This window comes from Tursiops truncatus, chromosome 9 (assembly GCF_011762595.2).
Source record: "Tursiops truncatus isolate mTurTru1 chromosome 9, mTurTru1.mat.Y, whole genome shotgun sequence".
Classification (NCBI taxonomy): Eukaryota; Metazoa; Chordata; class Mammalia; order Artiodactyla; family Delphinidae; genus Tursiops; species Tursiops truncatus.
Window position 1 is genome coordinate 86,981,988 of NC_047042.1, and position 24,557 is coordinate 87,006,544.

General features: G+C 43.7%; 1 protein-coding gene across 6 annotated transcripts in view; it reads right to left on the reverse strand.

Annotated features, from left to right (window-relative positions):
• SLC35B4 (solute carrier family 35 member B4) overlaps positions 1-24,557 on the reverse strand; it is a 186,592-nt gene that overhangs the window by 100,174 nt on the left and 61,861 nt on the right. The window contains exons 1-2 of one of the 6 annotated variants that reach the window (XM_033863304.2): positions 5,633-9,501; positions 3,581-3,696 (exon numbers count right to left, since the gene is read on the reverse strand). The exons of 3 other annotated variants lie outside the window; for them this stretch is intronic. The gene's annotated coding sequence lies outside the window, so the exon portion shown is untranslated. Of the gene's footprint in view, positions 1-3,580; positions 3,697-5,632; positions 9,502-24,557 lie in introns of those variants that run through there. 2 more of the 6 variants (XM_073809951.1, XM_033863298.2) reach the window with 2 other exon arrangements.

Genomic DNA, 24,557 nt, shown 5'->3' on the forward strand with positions numbered 1-24,557 from the left:
ATGGAGCAGAGAGAGTCCCAGGGCTATAGCTGGTGCAGAGTGAAAGAACCGTTTGTAAGTTGCTTTGAAATAGTCTAGGGAAAGAAGAAAGTGGCAGTAGGTAATTTCTGACACAGTAGAAGGTTTGAGGAAGTAATCCTCAAATTTTAGGGTCTTAGTTTATAACCTGTGTCACGGAGGGTCCTTAAGGAATCTGTGCATCTATGTGGGGAAGTTCAAGTGAATTCTGCCATCATTCCAAAGCTGGATGGATGAATGATCTATAAAAAGGCAGGTCCAGGTGGGAGAACCTGTGGTTCTAGTGGTGGCAGCAATTAGGGAAGACGTTGGCCGCGGGCAGGGATGCCGGCTAAGCCAGGACGGTGTCTGCTGCAAGGGCAGAATGAGGCTTGCTATCATGTGTAGCACAACAGGAAAGAGACTCATCAGTCTCTGTGAAGGTACTACGCTGACCTTTAAGGCATAGCTACAGAAGAGTGTTTCATGCTGACAGGCTGAAAGAAAATGCAAATGTTGAAAGAAACTGAACTGAGGGTAAGGAGCCTTAAATTGGTTGGAGGCAATCTAGGCTGTGTGAAAACACAGTGTGCATAATTTGGAAGCTAGAAATACTCCTTCTCTTCATTAAGAGAAAGACTGTTCAGTCATGGTGTTCCTATTATTGCTATGGTTACTACTGCGAACTCAACTCAATAATTAAACTGGGGTCCGAGGTGCTTTACGAAGACCAAACACCACCATGGATATCATGGTGTGAAGGTGAGGCAAATCTTGCACAATTCCTTCAGAGGCAGAAAACAAAAACTAGTAGAAAAGGAAAAGGAAAAATGAATAGAAAGGGGACTGAGGGCTTCTCCTTGTGGACCCTTGTGTGACCTGCACCTTAGTGAGAAGTCCGGGACTTGGATGGAAGGAGGAGCTGAGGGATGGATGGATGGATGGATGAATAAGTGGATGGAGGGATAGATGGATGGATGGATGGATGGATGGGTAAGTGGATGGAGGGATAGGTGGATGGGTGGGTGGTGGGTGGTGGATGGATGGATGCATGGATGGACAGGTAGGCAGATGGATGACTGGATGTTTACAGTTAAAATCTACCTAGGGCTTCCCTGGTGGCACAGTGGTTGAGAGTCCGCCTGCCTATGCAGGGGACACGGGTTCGTACCCCGGTCCGGAAGATCCCACATGTCGCGGAGCGGCTGGGCCCGTGAGCCACAACTACTGAGCCTGTGTGTCCGGAGCCTGTGCTCCGCAACAAGAGAGGCTGCGACAGTGAGAGGCCCGTGCACCACGATGAAGAGTGGCCCCCGCTCGCCACAACTAGAGAAAGCCCTCGCACAGAAATGAAGACCCAACACAGCCAAAAATAAATAAATTAAAAAAAAAATTTACCTAGAATATCTATAAAGCAGGAAGGGGCTGGGAGGAAAAGATGGATAGTGCCATCGTCAGCTATGTGTAATAGACAAATTCTGGGGCTCTGGCAGCACACCCCCCATGCAGAGGCCTTGAACTGGTGTTGGTTTAGGTGACTATATCAGCAGCTGTTGTGCTAGCTTTTACCTCCTGCCTTTTCCTTGCTCTGTGACAGCTCGCTTGTCCGGTTTTCTTCATTACTCTCTGGCCATTGCCTCTCAGACTTCCTAGCTGATTTTCCTCTACCTAAGCTCTAGATGTTAGAGTTGTTCACTCTCAGCCCTGGGCCATGTTCTCACTCACTTTGTATTTTCTCCTTGGGTGAACTCACCCACTGCTGTGATTTAAAAACCCTCTTTATCCTGATGGCTCTAACATTTATCCTTCTTGGCCAGAGCCCTCTCTGAGCACTAGATTCATATGTACAATGACCTACTCTTCGACTCTGACGTCTCAGAGGAAGCTGATGCTTCACGTGTCTGAAGCAGAGCAGTTTTCCCCTCCTGCCCCATCTTCTCCTGCTCCAGGGCTCTGGTCTCTGTACTGGCACCTGCCCCCACCCAGTTGCTCAGACCAGAAATCTGGGGAGCATTCTCAGTTCTACCCTTTATCTCATTACCCCTCTTCCCAATAAAATACATCCCAACACCTGTTATGTCTGTCTCCCAAATTTATCTTGAATCCTTTCCTTCTCTTCTCTTCATCTCTGTTGTCATAACTAAGAAGCCAGCACATTTCTCCTCTGGACCCTCAGTTGCTCCTAACTGACCTCCCTGTTTCCACTGTTCCTTCCCAGTAACAAGTTCATGCTGTCACCAGAATGATCTTTCAAACTAAACCTAAAAATGATGCATCTGCTTAAAATACTGTCATTGTGCCCCATTGCACTGCCAGCAAAATACTTCAACCTGGCTGTGAGATCTAGCTGAGTCCTGAGACTCAGCCCAATTCAGCCTCTGGCCACACTGGCATGTAAGGTTCTCAAATAAACTCAGCTCTGCCCTGCTGTGGGGTTTCGTTCGTGTGGTTCCTTGGCCTGGAATATTCTTTCCCTTCCCTTTGAATGACTAATTCCTACTTCTTGTTCAGAGTTCAGCTTAAATGTCACTCCCTCAGGATAGCAATCTGAACCACCAATTTATATAACACCCCAGTCTTGGTCTGTTGAGGCCTCTATAACAGAATGCCATAGACAGGGTGGCTTATTTAGACCAGAAATATATTTCTCACAGCTCTGGAGGCCAGGAAGTCCAAGATCAAGCTGGCAGATCCTGTGTCTGGTGAAGACCTTCTTCCTGGTTCATAGATGGCCACCTTCTCACCATGTCCTCACACAGCAGAAGAGGTGAGGGAGCTCTCTGGGGTCTCTTTTATAAGGGCACTAATCTCATTCATGAGGGCACCACCCTCGTGACCTAAGCACCTCCCAAAGGCTCCTCCTAATACCATCACACTGGGGGCTAGGTTTCAAGATACAAATTTGGGGGGTGGACCCAAACATTCAGTCTATAGCACACCCCCAAGCATTCTTCTCTACCATAGCAGTCTGTATGTCTGCATACTACTTCCTCTCACTTTGTAATTTATAAATTTATGTGCCTATTTTGGTAGTATCTTTTTCTCTCTACTAAATTATAACTCCATAAAGGCTGGTGGTACTTTTTTTGTTTGTTGTTCACAAGTTTCTATTTTCTAGGAATCTGGAACTGAGAATCAGAGAGGGTGTCAGTGTCTGCTGGTTGCCTGCACTGAAGACAAATCCTCCAGGAGCTGTGGGAATGAGTCTCTTGCCAGAGAAGAGAAAGCAAGAGGAGAGATTCCCACAAGAGCAGTGACATAGACCCAGTGGTGGAGAGACAGAGACAGAGACCCAGAGAGAGGCAGCTACACCCATGCTCGCTCTGGTTTTGTTTTGTTTTTCCTTATAAAGTCTCAGAATCCTCACACCAACCCCCTTTTAGCTTGGGCTAGGCTGAGTGCATTTCTATAACCTAAAACCAACAGGGGCTGGTTGGAGACAGAGACAGAACAATTGGAAAAAATTTCCTTAGCAATTTAAGCAAAAAATATAAATCTTGAACGACTCGCTGCAACTGACCCAGTGACAAATTTCAGGAACTGGGGCATGAGCTCTCCACATCCCCGTTGATTTGCCTGTTACCTGTCTCTGGCTTTGGAGGGTCCTTCTCTGACCTACAGTCTCTCCAACTGTCTTCATGCTGGAATGTAGCTGTGGCTGAGGAAGGCCAAGTCTCTGACCACCCAGACACCGGTCACCTGGAAGCAGAGTTAGATGTGAGCCCTGGAGTTCTCTCTCTTTGCAGCTGCAGCACTGTAGAAGCCATTCAGGGCAATGATGGATTTTGTGTTTCTACCTTTGAAGGACGAGGCCGGGCTAATGCAACATACCCTTCCCGAAAATGATGCATGTCTAGGTTTCTGTGCTTTAGGGTATGTGATTTCTGAAGGGTAAACATGGCCTTAAAGGGGAAAATTGTTCTGCTTAACTATGCAGAGAATTCCCAGCAGTTCCTTTAATTTGGTTTTCTCCAATAGGGCACATTTGCATTTACTGACTTGTGGCTTTTTAGAATAGCAAATGAATCTCTCTCTTCTCTGTGTTTCACTGCATGACTAGGCGGTCTCTAAGCTACAGTAACATTAGCCAGTCCCCCTGAGATTTGGAGGCCCGTCCATCTAGCTGGCTTGTTTCTTTTCCTCCACCATCCCTCTCCCACCTTTTTTCATTTTAGATCTTTCTGGTCATGTGAGGACTGAACCTCAGAAATGAGTGTGTATGTGTGTGTGTGTGCAACACACAGATGCAGTAGGATGGGGATAGGAGAGGAGAGGAGAAAAAGTGTATGGGGCTTCCCTGGTGGCACAGCGGTTGAGAGTCCGCCTGCCGATGCAGGAGACACGGGTTCGTGCCCCGGTCCGGGAAGTTCCCACATGCCGCGGAGCGGCTGGGCCCGTGAGCCATGGCCGCTGAGCCTGCGCGTCTGGAGCCTATGCTCCGCAACGGGAGAGACCACAACAGTGAGAGGCCCGTGTACCGCAAAAAAAAAAAAAAAGAAAGAAAGAAAAGAAAAACTGTATGAAGTCTTGCTTAGGATAAAAAAGATCGCTTTGGTCTACAGCTGAAGTTAGTAAAGGGAAGGGGTGGATGTTCTTATTGTTTTACAATTTAATGTTTTATTAGCCCTTCACGTGTGGTACTTAATATTTGGTGTTAGTGACACATGTTACCAGTGGCTTCCCCCCATCCAGCAGTGAGGAGGCGCAATTCTGAGCAAAGAGTCTGTCACTCCCGTGGTCACATGGCCCCTGAACTCCAGAGCCTGAGAGAGCAGGGGTTCCTGAGACCAGCGGGCTTCGGAACTCACATTCCACAACATCACAGCTGAGTGAACAGAGAGAGAATTCCCTATACTCTAGCAGAGAAGCCCAGTTATTGAGGTTGATCTAACACACCCTTTGTGGCTGGACGTTTTGTTTGCTCCAATATTTTGCAACTACAAATAAGGCAGATCAGGAATCACTCACTGCGAATGAATTATAAGTAGAGAAGAAAAGGATTGAAACTTCTCATGAGGATCTCTGAAAATTTGATAGAATTCCCTAAAAAAGCAAGAAAGGCTACAAAACAATCCCACGATGCACTGGAATTACTAACATGTAAGATAATAACTTTTAACCAAACTGAGTTTGCGCCCAGATTGTCCTTTTGATTCATTTAAGTAAGCTTCTTGGGGTCAGATGATCTAAATCCATGCCTAGTGGGAGAGAGCTAGTGTGGGAGTCAAATATCCTGGTTTTCAGACACTATTTTCCCACCCAGCCTGGGCAAACTGCAACATTTCTAAGCGTTCCTTCTCTGAAAATAACAACTACTTCACCTGGTTGTTTGAAGGATTCGATGTGATATGGTATGTGAAAATATTTTGTAAACTGTGAACCATGAAGAAATTATTATTTCTCCTCTAGGCTACTAGCCACAGTTTTCAGCAACGGTTGATCAAAATAGTGAAAATTCTTTTTCCACTTGCACAGCATCTTATAGGCACACAGTATTCAATATTTATGTGCTTAGTGCTACAGTTGCTCTGTTGGCTTCTCTGCATTCATCCTGAAGCCAGAACCCATCAACTTGTTCTAGGGTGTGTTAGGATTAGAACCTTCTAGGGCTATATATACTCTGGGAGTAACTTACATTTCTGGAACTGCCAAGTGGAATTCAAATGATTTCATTTCCTTCACCAATATGACTCTCCTCTGATCATCTTCAAAGTTCCTCTCGCGTGCTTAGATGGAAGGCGTAGCTCAGGAGCACTGCATACATATTTCCTATAGATCCAAACTCTAACATGACAAGAAATTCTCTGAGGGAGCCTGCCGCATGCGGCATTCTATAATGTGCTGACTTAAAACCCATCCAGGGTTTAATGCAACATTTATTACACACCTGTTTGGCATAAGGCACAGGGCTAGGTCCTGTGGAATGTAGAATACATGTAATTCCACTCATCCAGGGTAAGAAGCCACCCCAGATCTATGCACACAAAACGAACTGAAGATTATTTATAAAAGGAGTCTTGCATTTTTGCTGGTAACATGCTCTGTGTGGTTTGGTAGGTGACACAATGATGTCACTAAACATTCCAGGGCCATATTCTCACAAAAACACAAAAAGAGCACAGGGTCCAGAAAGGCTCCTCTGGTGGACGTTGCTTCCTTATTTGCCAGAAAGCAGTACGGCCCGAGCGTTTCTTTTCCTTGACTGTGAGAAGCTTAAGGCAAAATAAATCTGGCTGATGATAAAGTCTTAGATTCAGCCCACTCTCGGGACCAGACAAGTTGTCAGGAGGGCACCGCGGCCAACTTGCTGATGAAGTTACAGGGACAAGAAAGAAGAAGGGCAGAGCAACGATCTTGGCTGGTGGTTTTTGAGGGGGTGCCCGAGCAGTTGTTATCTTGATAACTTCTGTTTCATAAAAGGATGTCAGTTTTGTCAGTTTTTGTTGTCATTGACTGCATAACGTTTACCCTTGGAAGTGATGGTACCACATGTATCAGCTCTTTTCCAACTTATAATGGGAGGAAGTTAATGTAATCAGTGAAGGTGACATAAGCTTCTACAAACAACAGTGGATGTGGATTTGGTGGACAGACCAACGTCTCCCAATGCAGGCTTGACAAAGCCTGCCCCGTGATGACCTGCTGATGGATGCTTGCCCACCATCTTCCATGGGCTGTTTAGACTGTACACAGTCAACAAGTGCCAATCAAGTAAGCATCACACAGATGAGAACAGACACAATTGTTCAAAAATGGTAACTATGTCTCCCCATTTTCACCTTCAGAGTGATGCTTTTAGAGATTCATTAAAATATATTGCATTGATTGTTGAAATTTAAGAAAAATTACTTCTTTCACAGTTTCAAGGTTTCCCAGAGCTTAAAGGGTTTTGAATAACTTTGATTGCCAACGTGTTACAATGTAAAAATAGACCTGGAAATTTCTCTTGGCAGTAAGAAGAATTGCTGCTAATTCGATATAGACCCATACATTCTGGAGAGAGGAATATGTTTCCAAGGCATTCAGGTGCCAGGGATACTCCAAAGCCCGTCACGTTTGGGGTGGGGTCGGGGGGAGCGTGTCTCTGTAGCTTTCCTACGTTCATAAGAGGGTGTTGCTCCCACTCTTGGCCTTGGCCGGGAAGACTCCTCAGGCATGGGGCTGGATACTCAGCCGTAACGTAACACGCCTGCCCTCTAGTGGTTAGTAGGGAGCGTAAACGGACTCAGTAGCCCTCTGCGAACAGCGCACTGCAGGCTGCTGGTTCCTGGGCTTTCCGATGTCTAACACCAGGGAAGGTCCCCAATACACATTTTGGGGGTTAACATAGGGTTGTCATTTTTTTCAATCTGATTAAGTAAACCTGACAAAAAAATGTTAATCTTCCATCCACAATTAGCATCATTTCATGAAGAAAAGACATTTTAATGCCAAAAAATACAGGAAGGAAAAAAATCACGGAATACCAGACAATCTTATAAAATGAAAAATGTAGTTTTTTAGGAACTCCCCAGATTGATTTTTGTTTTTTTGATTTGCCCCTGATTGTAAAAAAAAAAAAAAAAAAAAAAAAAAAGCGGCGGGGTGGGGGGTTGTGTTATTTAGAATTAAAAGATTCGGCTCAAGGCTCAATTCCTGACCCACTTACCCATGGTCCATGGCTTGGGGAGAGGTACTTTCTGTCCCTCAGCCTCAGTTTTCTCAGTCACCAATCAGGGACGATAAGTCCCCTTTTCGGGACTGTTGTGAGGTTCCAGCGTGATTCCATATGTGAAAGGGCTTTGTGAACTGTCAGGAGGCAGGCAGAGGTCAGCTACACCCAGACTCCGGAGCCTGCGGGCACGCTGGTGATTTTCCCCTTCCCGTAGGATTGAAATGATGTAAGAGATGCTTTCACTCCAGCCGTGCGGACAGTATGGTTTCTCATCAGAGATTCTGCTTTGAGGGGCGAAGTATTCTCTCTCTGGCAACAGGGCTGTTGACTGCGGAAGGGCTGGGGAGTCACGAGGGGCTCTGGGGGTCTCTTTCGGTGACAGTATTGACGGCACAAGGTGGGAGTGAGTCGGGGTCTGTCTGTCCTGTTCGGTGTTTGTGTTCTTTGCCTTTCTAGTGCGTTGCCTTTGGTTTCCTGACCGGGTGAGGACTCTGTAAATGCCCTGCAACGTTCCTCTCCCTCAGAACCTCTATCCCAGAGAATTCCTACAAAAGCATCCTAAAGATGTTTCCCGAAGTTCCCAGACTCACCCAGGTCCTCCTCCTGTTTCTCATTCAGTTACTTCAAAAGGTTCATAAGAAATTGCTCCCTGCGCCATCATCTAATTCAAGCTAAATCCCATTCCGGCCACTTCCGAAGCCCGGTGGCTTGAGACTTCCCTAGCGCAGCAGCATGTTCCGGTATTGCTGTCCTGTATCATGGGGCCACTTTTAACGGAGGTACATCATGAGGTGTGGGGTGTCTCCGGTACAACTGGGGGGATTTTTCTGAGGATTGGAGGCCACTGTCAGAGGCTGACCCCCAGAGCCTCGTCTTCCGTTCACGGGGGTCCCACCTGCCTCTCACACTTGTCTGAGCGTCCCCGGCAACAGGCCCCGCGAGCCACGTTAAAAGGAGGTGAGACGCGCAGCACCTGCTGGAGGCAGGCCTGGACCCTCCCTGTGTCCTGCCAGTGCCCTGCTCCTGCCTCCTTGGCTGTGGACTCCTGGCCCCATACTCTGACCTCTTTTCCGCTTCTTGTCCTTTCAGTCCGGTGTGCCTACCTGTAAGCTCCCCCTCCCACCTCCTGGATCTCCATGTTCTGCTCAAAACTGGGTTCTGGCCTCTATTTGCTCCTCGGCTTGTGTTATCATCCAGATACTCAGCGACAAACATCAGGCCCCTGCCTTGCCGGAGCCCCCATCAAGCTAGCTGCCTCTCTGCCCCTCCTCTGGGGAGATGGGAGATCTGAACAAGTGATGCTTGTTTAGGATCATCTGGGCAGGAACGGTACCCAGAACCAAGAAAGAAGCCTCTGGGCCTGAGAGGATCGTAGGGACAGGAACGGGAAGAGGTCCCACGCGCTGTGTTCTTCGTGCCCAGGACACTAACTGGAATCTCTGCCACTTTCCCACACATCCCTGGCTCTTCCTTCCCCAGCTGCCCCTCCTCACAGGTCCTCCCACTGCCCTTCCTTCAGCTGATGTAATCACCTCCCATTGGAACACTGAGAGCCTTGACAAGCACTCTCTGATCTCTCCCCGTTGCTTGCTTCACCTGCCTTTCTCTCAACACCTCTTTGGTCCCAGACTTTCTCTCTCCCTCCTTCACCCCTCTCCGGAGACACTTCCTTAAGCAAGCGTGACTCACACAGCTCGTAAGAGCTGTGGGCACCCAAGGGAAGATGGTGATCCCGGTGTGTGTGTGGGGGGGTCTTTGCATCACCCTTTGGGCCTGGACCGCAGCTGTTTTAGGCTGCCTTGGAGGGCTAACCCTCACGCACAGCCTTGCTCATCTCTTCCTCATTATGGGGTTGCCTGGCAGCCCCCCTCCCCTACAGGTAAAGTTCAGTAATCACCCCACCCCCACGCTGAGAGCTCATGCCAGGCGAGCCCTCCAAATGCGTTCAACCCCCTCTGTGAGTCTCACTTAGCTCGGAAGGTCAGGAGGTTCAGAACGTGGAAACCGGCAATCTAGTCCCCAGGTGAGAGCCAAACAAGATGCGGCCTTGATGGGTGGGCAAACCATGCGGCATGTAAAATTAGAAGAAAAGGCGGCAGGCACATAGTGAGGAGGCTGTTCAGGAAGCTCTGCCCTGACAGCAAAGCTCAGTGCACACCCTGTGGGCTGGAAAGCATCCAGACTGGGGTTCAACACTCCAGGTCTGCCTCTAATGAGTGGTGTGATCTTGGGCCGGTTAGTCAGCCTCTCAGAATTTCAGTCTCCTCATCTGTAAAATGGGGATGGTAGGTAATACCTTGGGTCCTTGTAGAATAAAGGGAGATCATGCAGGGATCACTCCCTGCGCAGTGCCCGACACTTGGCAGGTTTCTGTTCCGTTGGGAACCGGAATTGCAAAACGTGACGTGCCACCGCCACCTGGTGGCAGATTTTGGAGTTGCAAATGAAAGGCTCCAGAAGAAAACGGTTTGTAAGAAGGCTTGCTTTGACTTGCTTAAATAATATGATGTATAAAGATGGCTAGAAACTGGGGAAGATTGTACAAAGAAGTGGGGATGGGAAGGCATCCTATTCAGGGAGAATTTCAGGTGGGGAGGTATAGCAAAGATATTTAAGAGATATGCTGTTCCTCATATTGCCATAAACCCTCCACAAATAGGCTATGGACAGGGATACTGCTTGACCCCAGGGTGTGGCCATATGACAATACCACTACATCTAGGCTTTACAAGGTCCATGGCTTTTCTGACTCTATACCCATTTCTATGGTGAAAGTGCTTTTCTCTCGAATGTAGTAATTCTAGCACTGCTGGGCAAGACCCCCCCCCCCCCAAGAGCACATCCTCAGGGTCTGTGGATTCTGCAGGGGCTGGTCTGAGCATATAGATATCTCCAGTCCTGACAGCTAAGGAACCATGTTCACCCAGCTCCTACTTTCACTGGCTCCTCTCAATGGGGCCCCAAAGGGATCAGCAGGAAAATCTTGGGTTGTACACAGTGGACATCACCCACAACTTCAAAAAGAGAACTGTGGACTCCCTCTTGCGAGAGCACTGGAATCACAACTAACTGCCAAACAATCTTCGAAAGGAAGACACTGGAACCCACCAAAAAAGATACCCCACATCCAAAGACAAAGGAGAAGCCACAATGAGACGGTAGGAGGGGCGCAATCACAATAAAATCAAATCACATAACTGCTGGGTGGGTGACTCACAATCTGGAGAACACTTATACCACAAAAGTCCACCCACTGGAGTGAAGGTTCTGAGCCCCACGTCAGGCTTCCCACCTGGGGGTCCGACAATGGGAGGGGGAACTCCCAGAGAATCAGACTTTGAAGGCTAGCGGGATTTCATTGCAGGACTTCAACAGGACAGGGGGAAACAGAGACTCCACTCTTGGAGGGCACACACAAAGTACTGTACACATCAGAACACAGGGGAAGGAGCAGTGACCCCACAGGAGACTGAACCAGACCAACCTGCTAGTGTCGGAGGGTCTCCTGCAGAGGCAGTGGGTGGCTGTGGCTCACTGTGGGGACAAGGACACTGGCAGCAGAAGTTCTGGGAAGCACTTCTTGGCATGAGCCCTCCCGGAGTCCATTAGCCCCACAAAAGAGCCTGTAGCCTCCAGTGCTGGGTCACCTCAGGCCAAACAACCAACAGGGAGGGAACTCAGCCCCACCCAACAGCAACCAGAGCTCTGCCCACCAGAGCAACACCCAGCTCTACCCACCACCAGTCCATCCCATCAGGAAGCTTGCAAAAGCCTCTTAGATAGCCTCATCAACCAGGGGGTAGACAACAGAAGCAAGAAGACGTACAATCCTGCAGCCTGTGGAATGAAAACCACATTCGCAGAAAGATAGATAAAATGAAAAGGCAGAGGACTATGTACCACATGAAGGAACAAGATAAAACCCCAGAAAAACAAGGAAATGAGGTGGAGATAGGCAACCTTCCAGAAAAATAATTCAGAATAATGATAATGAATATGACCCAGGACCCCGGAAAAAGAATGGAGGCAAAGATCGAGAAGATGCAAGAAATGTTGAACAAAGACTTAGAAGAATTAAAGAACAAACACACAAGATGAACAATACAATAACTGAAATGAAAAATACACTAGAAGGAATCAATAGCAGAATAACTGAGGCAGAAGAACAGATAAGTGACCTGGAAGACAGAATGGTAGAATTCACAGCCATAGAAAAAAATTAAGAAAAAAGAAAGAAAAGAAATGAAGATGGCTTAAGAGACCTCTGGGACAACATTAAACACAACAACATTCGCATTATAGGGGTCACAGAAGGAGAAGAGAGAAAGGACCTGAGAAAATATTGAAGAGATTATATTAGAAAAATTCCCTAATATAGGAAAGGAAATAGCCACCCAAGTCCAGGAAGCGCAGCGAGTCCCAAGGATAAGCCCAAGGAGAAACACGCCGAGACACATAGGAATCAAATTGGCAAAAATTAAAGACAAAGAAATATTATTGAAAGCAGCAAGGAAAAAATGACAAAAAACATGCAAGGGAACACCCATAAGGTTAACAGCTGATTTCTCAGCAGAAACTCTACAAGCCAGAAGGGAGTGGCATGATATACTTAAAGTGATGAAAGGGAAGAATCTACAACCAAGATTACTCTACCCAGCAAGTGTCTCATTCAGATTCGATGGAGAAATCAAAAGCTTTACAGATAAGCAAAAGCTAAGAGAATTCAGCACCACCAAACCAGCTCTACAACAAATGCTAAAGGAACTTCTCTAAGTGGGAAACACAAGGGAAGTAAAGGACCTACAAAAACAAACCAAAAACAATTAAGAAAATGGTCATAGGGACATACATATAGACAATCACCTTAAACGTGAATGGATTAAATGCTCCAACCAAAAGACACAGGCTTGCTGAATGGATGCAAAAACAAGACCCATATATATTCTGTCTACAAGAGACCAACTTCAGACCTAGGGACACATACAGACTGAAAGTGAGGAGATGGAAAAAGATACTCCATGCAAATGGAAATCAAAAGAAAGGTGGAGTAGCAATACTCATATCAGATAAAACAGACTTTAAAATAAAGGATGTTACATGTTAAACAAAGAGACAAGGAAGGACACTACATAATTATCAAGGGACCACTCCAAGAAGAAGATATAACAATTATAAAAATATATGCACCCAACATAGGAGCACCACAATAAATAAGGCAAATGCTAACAGCTATAAAACAGGAAATCGACAGTAACACAATAATAATGGGGGACTTTGACACCTCACACCAATGGACAGATCATCCAGACAGAATATTAATAAGGAAACACAAGTTTTAAATAACACAATAGACCAGACAGATTTAATTGATATTTATAGCACATTGGATCCAAAAACAGCAGATTACACTTTCTTCTCAAGTGCACACAGAACATTCTCCAGGATAGATCACACCGTGGGTGGCAAACCAAGCCTCAGGAAATTTAAGAAAATTGAAATCATATCAAGCATCTTTTCTGACCACAATGCTATGATATTAGATATGACTTACAGGGAAAAAAACTTAAAAAACACAAATACATGGAGGCTAAACAATATGTTACTAAATAACCAAGAGATCACTGAAGAAATCAAAGAGGAAATCAAAAAATATCTAGAGACAAATGACAATGAAAACATGACGATCCAAAACCTATGGGATGCAGCAAAAGCAGTTCTAAGAGGGGAATTTATAACAATACAATCCTACCTCAAAAAACAAGAAAATTCTCAAATAAACAACTTAACCTTACACCTAAAGGAACTAGAGAAAGAAGAACAAACAAAACCCAAAGTTAGTAGAAGGAAAGAAATCATAAAGATCTGAGCAGAAATAAATGAAATAAAAACAAAGAAAACAATAGCAAAGATCAATAAACCTAAAAGCTTGTTCTTTGAGAAGAGAAACAAAATTGGTAAACCTTTAGCCAGATTCTTCAAGAAAAAGAGGGAGAGGACTCAAATCAAGAAATTTAGAAATGAAAAAGGAGAGTTACCACAGACACCACAGAAATATAAGGCATCCTAAGAGACTACTACCAGCAACTCTATGCCAATCAAAGGGACAATGTGGAAGAAATGGACAAATTCTTAGAAAGGTAGACCCTTCCAAGACTGAACCAAGAAGAAATAGAAAATATGAACAGACCAATCACAAGTAATGAAATTGAAACTGTGATTAAAAATCTTCCAACAAACCAAAGTCCAGGACCAGATGGCTTCACAGGTGAATTCTATCAAACATTTAGAGAAGAGCTAACACCCATCCTTCTCAAACTCTTGCAAAAAATTTCAGAGGAAGGAACACTCCCAAACTCATTCTATGAGGTCACCATCACCCTGATACTAAACCCAGACAAAGATACTACAAAAAAGAAAATTACAGACCAATATCACTGATGAACATAGATGCAAAAATCCTCAACAAAATACTAGCAATCAGAAGCCAACAACACATTAAAAGGAATGTACACCATAATCAAGCGGCATTTATCCCAGGGATGCAAGGATTCTTCAATATATGCAAATTGATCAATGTGATACACCATAATAACAAACTGAAGAATAAAAACCATCTCAATAGATGCAGAAAAAGCTTTTGACAAAATTCAACACATATTTATGAAAAAAACACTCCAGAAAGTGGGCACAGAGGGAACCTACCTCAACATAATAAAGGCCATATATGACAAACCCACAGCAAACACCATTCTTAATGGTGAAAAACTGAAAGCATTTCCTCTAAGATCAGGAACAAGACAACGATGTCCACTCTCACCACTATTATTCAACATAGTTCTGGAAGTCCTAGCCACGGCATCAGAGAAGAAAAAGAAATAAAAGAATACAAATTGGAAAAGATGAAGTAAAACTGTCACTGTTTGCAGATGGCATGACACTATACATAGATAATCCTAAAGATGCCACCAGAAAACTACTTGAGCTAATCAATGAATTTGGTAAAGTTGTAGGATAGAAAATTAGCGCACAGAAATCTCTTGCATTCCTATACACTAACAATGAAAGATCAGAAAGAGAAATTAAGGAAACAATCCCATTCGCCATTGCAACAAAAAGAATAAAATACCTAGGAATAAACCTACCTAAGGAGGTAAAAGACCTGTACTCAGAAAACTATAAGACACTGATGAAAGAAATCAAAGATGACACAAACAGATGGAGAGATATACCATGTTCTTAGATTGGAATAATCAGTATTGTGAAAATGACTGTACTGCCCAAAGCAATCTACGGATTCGGTGCAATCCCTAACAAATTACCAATGGCATTTTTTACAGAACTAGAATAAAAAATCTTAAAATTTGTGCAGTGACAAAAAAGATCCCGAGTAGCCAACGTAACCTTGAGGGAAAAAAACAGAGCTGGAGGAATCCGACTCCCTGACTTCAGACTATACTACAAAGCTACAGTAATCAAGACAGTATGGTACTGGCACAAAAACAGAAATATAGATCAATGGAAAAGGATAGAAAGCCCAGAGATAAACTCACAAACCTATGGTCAAATAATCTATGACAAAGGAGGCAAGGATATACAGTGGACAAAAGACAATCTCTTCAATACGTGGCGCTGGGAAAACTGAACAGCTACATGTAAAAGAATGAAATTAGAACACTCCCTAACACCATACACAAAAATAAACTCAAAATGGATTCGAGACCTATATGTAAGACTGGACACTATAAAACTCTTAGAGAAAAACATAGGAAGAACACTCTTTGACATAAATCACAGCAAGATCTTTTTTGACCCACCTCCTAGAGTAACAGAAATAAAAACAAAATTAAACAAATGGGACCTAATGAAACTTCAAAGCTTTTGCACAGCAAAGGAAACTATAAACAAGATGAAAAGACAACCCTCAGAATGGGAGAAAGTATTTGCAAATGAATCAATGGACAAAGGATTAATCTTCAAAATATATAAACAGCACATGCAGCTCAATATAAAAAAAAAAAAACCCAATCCAAAACTGGGCAGAAGACCTAAATAGACCTTTCTCCAAAGAGGATGGCCCCACAAATACCCATGGAGATGGCCAAGAGGCAGATGAAAAGCTGCTCAACATCACTAATTATTAGAGAAATGCAAATCAAAACTACAATGAGGTATCACCTCACACCAGTTAGAATGGCCATCATCAGAAAATCTACAAAGAACAAATGCTGGAGAGAGTGTGGAGAAAAGGGAAACCTCTTGCACTGTTGGTGGGAATGTAAATTGATACAGCCACTATGGAGAACAGTATGGAGGTTCCTTAAAAAACTAAAAATAGAATTACCATATGATCCAGTTATCCTGGTACTGGCCATATACCCAGAGAAAAACATAATTCAAAAAGACATATGCACCCCAATGTTCATTGCAGCTCTATTTACAATAGCCAGGAGATGGAAACAACCTAAGTGTCCATCATCGGATGAATGGATAAAGAAGATGTGGCACATATATGCAATGGAATATTACTCAGCCATAAAAAGAAATGAAATTGAGTTATTTGTAGTCAGGTGGATGGACCTAGAGTCTGTCATACAAAGTGAAGTAAGTCAGAAAGAGAAAGACAAACACCGTATGCTAACACATATATATGGAATCTAAGAAAAAAAAATGTCATGAAGAACCTAGGGGTAAGACGGGAATAAAGACACAGCCCTACTAGGGAATGGACTTGAGGATACGGGGAGGGGGAACGGTAAGCTGTGACAAAGTGAGAGAGTGGCATGGACATATATACACTACCTAACATAAAACAGATAGCTAGTGGGAAGCAGCCGCATAGCACAGGGAGATCAGCTTAGTGCTTTGTGACCACCTGGATGGGTGGGATAGGGAGGGTGGGAGGGAGGGAGACACAAGAGGGAGGAGATATGGGAACATATGTATATGTATAACTGATTCACTTTGTTATAAAGCAGAAACTAACACACCATTGTAAAGCAATTATACTCCAATAAAGATGTAAAAAAAAAAAAAAAAAGAAAGAAAGGCTCAAGATGGCAGCCAGAGTGCGTGGGGTGGAGAGCGTGGTGGGGTGGTGGTAGAAGGCCCCGAGAGAGGGATTTTAATGAGCAGTTGGTCCACATACCTAAAAGCCTCTAGTATGCTGGCTGCACCTCACTGCACCCCTGCCGGCTCTAAGGGAAGGATGCTTGCCTTTCTTCTCCACACACCCCTTCGTGCTACAGATTGCCTTTCTTTGACATCATGTCCCTCCAAGGCTGATCTTGAAGACCCCCATCAAATTTCACCAATTGGAAGAAAAGTGCTCAATCTAAAATACCTGAAAAGAATACACCTTGCCCAGCCTCCTGGTTCCTAGATACCCAGCCATGACTCTCTTGATTTCCGAATGACAGCAGCACATGGAGGCTGCCTTCTCATTCTTTCTTAGAGCTAGGGTTCTAGATGCAATTTGTTTCCTGCCACAATTTTGGCAGATGCAAAACGTAAGCTGCTATATTCAAGTATTCCCCTTGACTAAGAACCTGTGATCGTTCCCTGTTGTGCCAGTGAGCTGAACTTGCATGAAGAGTGGAGAAGCAGACAGAGCTGTGAGGTAATTGTGTGGTGTCATCAGTGATACCAGCTTCCTGACCTGGGAATCACAGCTGGAGTAATTTGATCTTGAAACCAATAGTCTAAAGGTGGCCCCTTATTCTGCCTGCCCAATGATTTCAGGAGTGCCTGATTCCCTATATTCCGTCCCTTTCAACAGGAGTGGTTCTGTTTCCTGCCTGACTCTCGTATGCTCATTCACATACACATATGTATTTCTGGCTGCCTTCCCACACCACAGATTTCTATTGGGGAAGTATTTATTGGTCATCTGCTTAGGGGTAGAATGTGCCACCTGCTGTCAGAAGTTGACGTCCAAAGGAATCTTCTACTGATCTTAACAAAAGAGACTTTGTAGCTCAGGGACCAACACCCCAGGACAATACGAAGTCAATAAACAAATAGTTGATAAGTTGTGTGTAGTTGATCACCACCAAGGGCTCTCAGCAGTCAGAAGGGGTGGGATCAATGGACTTACTTCATTCATACGAGTTTGAACTAGACTTGAAGTACAGGTCAACCCTGAGTAGGTGAGGAGAAGGGGAGTATGAAAAGAGACAGGCAAGGAGTGACATCTGGAAGGGTCAAAATCCTGGACTTATGTCCTCACTTTGATACCTTCTCTTGTTGGGTTGATGATTTGATCTGTGAGAGCCTGCTACCTTATTGGAAAATCATGAATGTCCTACAGGTTGTTGAGAGGATCAAACGAGATTAAAAAGTAGATACAAATGAATTTATGTATGAAACAGAAACAGACTCACAGACTTAGAAAACAAACTATGGTTACCAAAGGGGAAAGGTGGGGGGGGATAAATTAGGAGATTGGGATTAACAAATACACACTACTATATATAAAATAGGTAATCAACCAGGACCTACTGTATAGCACAGGGAACTCTACTCAATACTCTGTAATAACTTATATGGCAAGTAGAATCTGAGAAAGAATAGATCTATGTATATGTATAACTAAATCACTTTGATGTGCACCTGAAACTAACACAACATTGTAAATCAACCATACTCCAGTATAAAATAAAAAATTTTTTAAATAAATTCTGGGGACTTCCCTAGTGTTGTAGTGATTAAGAATCTGCCTGCCAAAGCAGGGAACACAGGTTCAAGCCCTGGTCTGGGAAGATCCCACATGCCGCGGAGCAACTAAGACTGAAATCATGTTTTATATTTAACCAGTTCCCAACAATGCCAAGCACAGGGTTATGCAGGAGTCGAATTAGAAAAATCTAGAGTTGGAAAGGATCTCAGAAGTGACCTGGCCCAAACACTTCAATTTCGAGGCAAGGAAACAGACCCATAAAGAAATATACAACCAAGTTAATTATAAACTTAGATCAGAATGTAGGTCATTTGATGTCCAATTTTGTATTCTTCCATTGCACTATAAAGACTTCTGGTAGCTTGGAAGCTGACCAACCTCAAGGTCTTTGCACTGACACATCAGCTCAAGGGTGAAAAGAGCATGGGCAGATCATGGAGAAATGAGTCAGCACAAGTCCATCTCTTCTGAAGATTCTAGAAAGTGCTGGAATCTAGAAGCTCAACCAGATTCTAAGTGATGGGACAAGTTAGGAGGCTGATTCACAACTGTTGGATAAACATGGGAAGATATTTCCCTTTGGTATCTGGAAAGCGGGTGTGGCAGGTCTGAGTATGCTCCCTCCCTAAACCTGGTTCTTTTTGCTCTCCAGGTCATGATGGGATTATCATCTCCAGATTGTGGCTGGGCTTTTAAAAGTAGAAATCATTCATCCATTCCTGCACTGTTAATCTGTGAGAAGGGGAATTGAAGTCAGCATTTAGATCTACTATTTATATTTATTGTGTGATGAGGGGTGGATGCACTCTTCCCTCCTCTCCATGTTTTCCCACTAACCAGAGCCTTACATATTTGGCTTTGACTTTCTTGCCATTTCTGCTGAAGTGTATCATTTTCTAATCGGGAAAAATCCTTCAAGAACATGGTAACTCCTCAAGATCCACAACTGCCCAGCTCTTAAGTACAGTACTTTCTCTGATTCATTCAATCAGAGCAGCAAACCAATACTTTATAGATGATGTTCTATTTATTCAACAAATATTTATTTCCTGCTTACCATATGCCAGGCCTGTAAAAGGCACTGAGGATACAATAGGCAGTGTGACACAGTCCCTGTTCTCAAGGAGCTTAGTGTCTAGTGGGGAAGACAATTACACTACAAGGCAATGGATGATGGGGTGGACACAGCACAATGCAATGGGGGCCTTAGGAGGGGCAGGTGGCCCAGTCTTGGGAGGGGGCACACTGTGGTGTCCCAGACATTTCCTAGAATAAAGAATGTCAAACCATAAACTGGGGGGATTAGTAGGAGTTAAGGAGGTGGTGAAGAAAGTGGCCCAGGCAGGGGAAACTGCATATACAAAGTCCTGGAGCCCTCCATGTACGTTCAGGAAATGGTAAGTCAGGTAATGTTACTAGAGCGTGAAGTTCAAGGGTGGAAGAGCAAGAGATGAGACAGAAAGGATAAGACAAAGTGAGCTACATGCATGGCCTCAGAAACCTCACGCAAGGGACTGAACATTATCCTGATGGCAGTGGGGGCACCACTGAGGGCTGCTGGCAGGGATGAGATGCAATGTGATCAGGTCCCAGGTGAGAGATCACACAAAGGGAACAATCGTAATAGTGATGATGATAATTATTAGCATGGGTGGTAACTGTATTGAGTGGAAGGGAAATTTCCCTCATTGAGGAGGTGAACTGAGGAAATAATAATCAGTTTAGAGTTCAGGTTTATAATACTGGTGATTACCAGCAACTGTTCTAAGAATTTTCTGAAGGATATAAACTTAAAGGCAAACAGAGCTTCAGGCATAAAGATATTTATCAAAATATTGTTTATACAAATGAAAACTTGGAAATATTCAAAATTTGAATGTTCAAATAAGAAGAGGAAGACTAAACCACTTATATCATATCCTTAAAATGAAATATGAAGCAGCTATAGACATAGTGTCATCAGAGATTTTTTAAATGACATGGGAACATATGTAATAAAAAAAAAAGGCAAGATCTTACCTATGGTGGGAGTGTATGGGTGGGTGAATTACATGCAATTTTTATTTTCTCTTTTATGCTTTCAAATGTTTTGTAATTTTATGCAATTAATCTATATTTCTTCATCATTGAAAACATTATTTGAAATAAAAAATATTTTGATGCCAATGACCATCCATGCTCTCTTCTAGAATCACCCAGAGAGTTCCGAATCTCATTCATGGACTTTGAGGAGGGGTGGACATTCAGCAGATATGCCCCCATATGGTTATACACATAATTTACTGCTGGCCCGCTTCCAATTGGTTGGTGCCCTGGCATGTGGGTGGCTACATATTTTGTTTGTCACCCAGAGAAGAATTTGTGTCACCAGCAACTTTGTTTCCAAACAGGCATCTTCCTCAGAATGTGTATGTAATTTCAGTGGAAAAGTCACAGATCCTAATGCTGACCCCGATTCTTACTAGCTGGGTCACCTTAGTCTGATTGTTTTAATCTTCTGAGACTCACTTATAAAATGGGAATACAAAATACTTACCCCAGCACCTATGCAGCATGTTGTGAGACTAAATGAATGTGGGTAAAGCCTCTGGCTGTAACAAGAGCTCTTTGGCCTCATCTTTGTCCATACAAAGTATACCTGAGGTGCCATGTTGCTCGTCAGCCAGTGTTGTAGTCACAGGATCTCCAAGAACACCTTGGCCTAACATTGAATTTGCAAAATTATCTGTTATGCATGCATACCCTTTTAGACTGCCAAAAAGGTGGTGAGTTTTCTCCAGGAATTGCTGGTTTCACTACCATTTTCCATGATTCTCCTGGGTTGGACCATGGTTGACATGGGACATTTTTTAGCTCACTTCACTCAACTGCAGAAACTTTCCACCAACACTCACTACCAGCAGGCTGGCAGCACAGAGGGGTTGTTTCTGATTGGGCATGTGCAACACCTAAAATATCCATGAAAATGGTACTTCCCCAGGATTTTGTATCAAAGGAGAACCAAAGTTCTCTCGGTTCTCTTTCTGCCAGAGCAAACTTTTCTGGCAGGGTTTTGACACTGCAGGAGGGTACATGTGTATAAAGTATTGTGATGACTAAGTCCATTAAAACTGAGAAGCCCACCCAATCAAAAAATGGGCAGAAGACCTAAACAGACATTTCTCTAAAGAAGACACACAGATTGCCAGCAAACACATGAAAAGACGCTCAATATCGCTAATTATTAGAGAAATGCAAATCAAAACTACAATGAGGTATCACCTCATACCAGTCAGAATGGCCATCATGAAAAAGTCTAGAAACAATAAATGCTGGAGAGGGTGTGGAGAAAAGGGGACCCTCCTACACTGTTGGCGGGAATGTAAATTTGTGCAGCCACTATGGAGAACGGTACGGAGGTTCCTTAAAAAAACTAAAAATAGAACTACGATATGATCCAGCAATCCCACTCCTGGGCATATATCAGGAGAAAAACATGGTTCTAAAGGATACACGCACCCCAATGTTCATAGCAGCGCTATTTACAATAGCCAAGACAAGGAAGCAACCTAAATGTCCATCAGCAGATGAATGAATGGATAAAGAAGCTTTGGTACATATATACAATGGAGTACTAAGCTATAAAAAAGAATGAAATAATGCCATTTGCAGCCACATGGATGGACCTGGAGATTATTATACCAAGTGAAGTAAGTCAGAGAGAGAAAGACAAATATCATATATTGCTTATATGCAGAATCTTATAAAAAATGATACAAATGAACTTATTTACAAAACAGAAACAGACTCACAGACTTAGAGAATGAACCAAGGGGGAAGGATGGGGGGAGGGATAGATCGGGAGTTTGGGATTGACATGTACACACTGCTACATTTAAAGTAGGTAACCAACAAGGACCTACTGTATAGCACAGGGAACTCTGCTCAGTGTTCTGTAATAACCTAAATGGGAAAAGAATTTGAAAAAGAATAGATACATGTATATGTATAATTAAATCACTTTGCTGTACACCTGAAACTAACACAACATTGTTAATCAGCTATACTCCAATATAAAATAAAAATGAAAGAAAACCCAAGAAGCCTAATACCCACTAATGATGCAGCTCAAATTTCCCAAGATCCTGAATTACAAACAAGACCAGTTGTTCAGTTAGACAGGCTCTTTTTCTGTATGCAACGGCAGGTTGCCTGTACAACCAATGTAATTCATTTGTAGAAAAGAAAGAGACAGCAAACATTTAAAAATGCCATGTATGTTGCATTTCTTTTCCCATTGGAATGGGAACTTTAATGCTACCGTATCACCTCGAGTAGGACACAGGCTCAAGTTAGTTTCTGTAGTGGATCCAAGATGGCTGCCCAAGGTTGCCTTCCAGCTATGTGCCAAAGCAAATTAATAGAGGAGAGCATTGAAGAAGGTTGTCCTGGGTGAGCAGAGCTGCTGTTGATCAATCAGTGTTGCTGAAATCTAAGGAAATGAGTTGCCTTATTTTTTCCAGTTCTGGAATCATGGAAAACCAAGTGGCATTGCATGAGTCACAGCCATGCACATGGGGTTTCATGCTGGCTTTTAGGATGTCAATGACTCCTTTCTCTGCAGCATTTAATGTTGACCAGGCACTGCCGAGAGTCACCCAAGGTCCTGAGTATATAGAGAGGGAGGTATCCTGCAACTGACAGCCCCAGCCTGGAGATGTGAGGGGGATGATTTCTGACCACTGGATATGTCCATCATGGAGCTGAACAGAGGACAGACATCTGGAGCCTCCTTCCCTTCAAGCCAAGTCCCAGCTGGGATACTGGATTCCTAGCCTGTAGCAGGCTATAATCTGGACACTGGGAAGGGACTTGTAGAAAGAGGAGGCATTTGAGATGGGTGGGTGCCATGGGAGCAGAAGAATTGGTTAAGGGAGAAGGCAGAAATCTAAACTCAGTGTAGAAGACTCAGCACACGGTACAATCGCTGAGATCCAATTCTACCGACACCTCTCTTGAGGAAGGCAGAGAATTTCATAATATATTTCAGAAAAGTGTCAACATTTTCATCAATAACAAGAAAAAATTATTTTTCTAATTTTAGATGACTGGCAATTATCAGATGCTGAGAGAAGTGCAAGGCAAGATGCCTGCCTGGGGAAGCTAGGCTTTTGTGGGTAGAAAAGGAATTAAAATGCAAGATGGCTTCTGCTAAGTGCCAAATAAATGATTTAGGCAGTAACTGCCTTGCAATCGAAGGAAAGGAAAATAATCAGGGCCCCCTGAACCACCCCCTTCCAATACCATATGACTAACTTCCTAGCGACGAAAGAAATATTTGTTGAAAGCATGATAGAACTGTCAAAAATCCAAGAAATCAATTACATAAATTGTGAAGCATAAGTCATAATTCTATTTGTTCTCCAAGAGTGTAAAATTTACCATTTTCCACTAAGATGGAAAATAAGAACCCACTACTGCTTCTGCCAAGAGAATCATGCACACCTCTTGCACAGTCCAACTTGCTTTAATCAGGCTCTGTCTGTGCAGCTGTTTTTGCTACTAGCATTTGTCCTTTGAGGTATATAGAGGGACCATCGGTCATCAGGTTAACTCAAGGGTGGATTTCTTTTTTCTATCTTCTGATAGGATCACTGGCACAGACTTATATCTAATGAAGCAATGAACAGAGAGATGGTCATGAGGAAAAGTAGATGACATGAAGTCATCAAAAAGTTTACAATGTTGGCAAATCATTTTGTTTGTCAGAAATGTCAAGGACTGGCCTCCTGGTCTTGAAGGACTTAGGCAGGGAGAAAGTGTGGAACACCCTTCCAGGGAGGGCAAGACTGTGATGAAAGATGTAGAGATAGGACCGAGTGGGCATCGGAGAACAGCTAGGGAAAGGGTGTGACTGAAGCAGATGTTTCTCTGTGGGTACTTATGAGAAATTGATGTAGGGTGGTGGGTAGCATTATGGGAAACAAATGAGTAGTTACTGTTTTGAGAAGACATGCTGTCTTGGTTTGAGTTCCCTCAAAAGCAAACCTTGAGTAGGGAATTGGGTACAAGTAGTTTATTTGGGAAGTGATCCCAGGAAACATGGCGAGCAAGTGGGAAAGTGAGATGGCGGGAGGGAAAGCCAGCAAAGTGTGTGAATGAGAGGGTTGTCACTGTGGGCGGGTGTCCCACTGGGGTCCTCCCAGAAACTTGAGGAACACTCAAGTGTTTTTTTCTTCTTGGAATTGATCA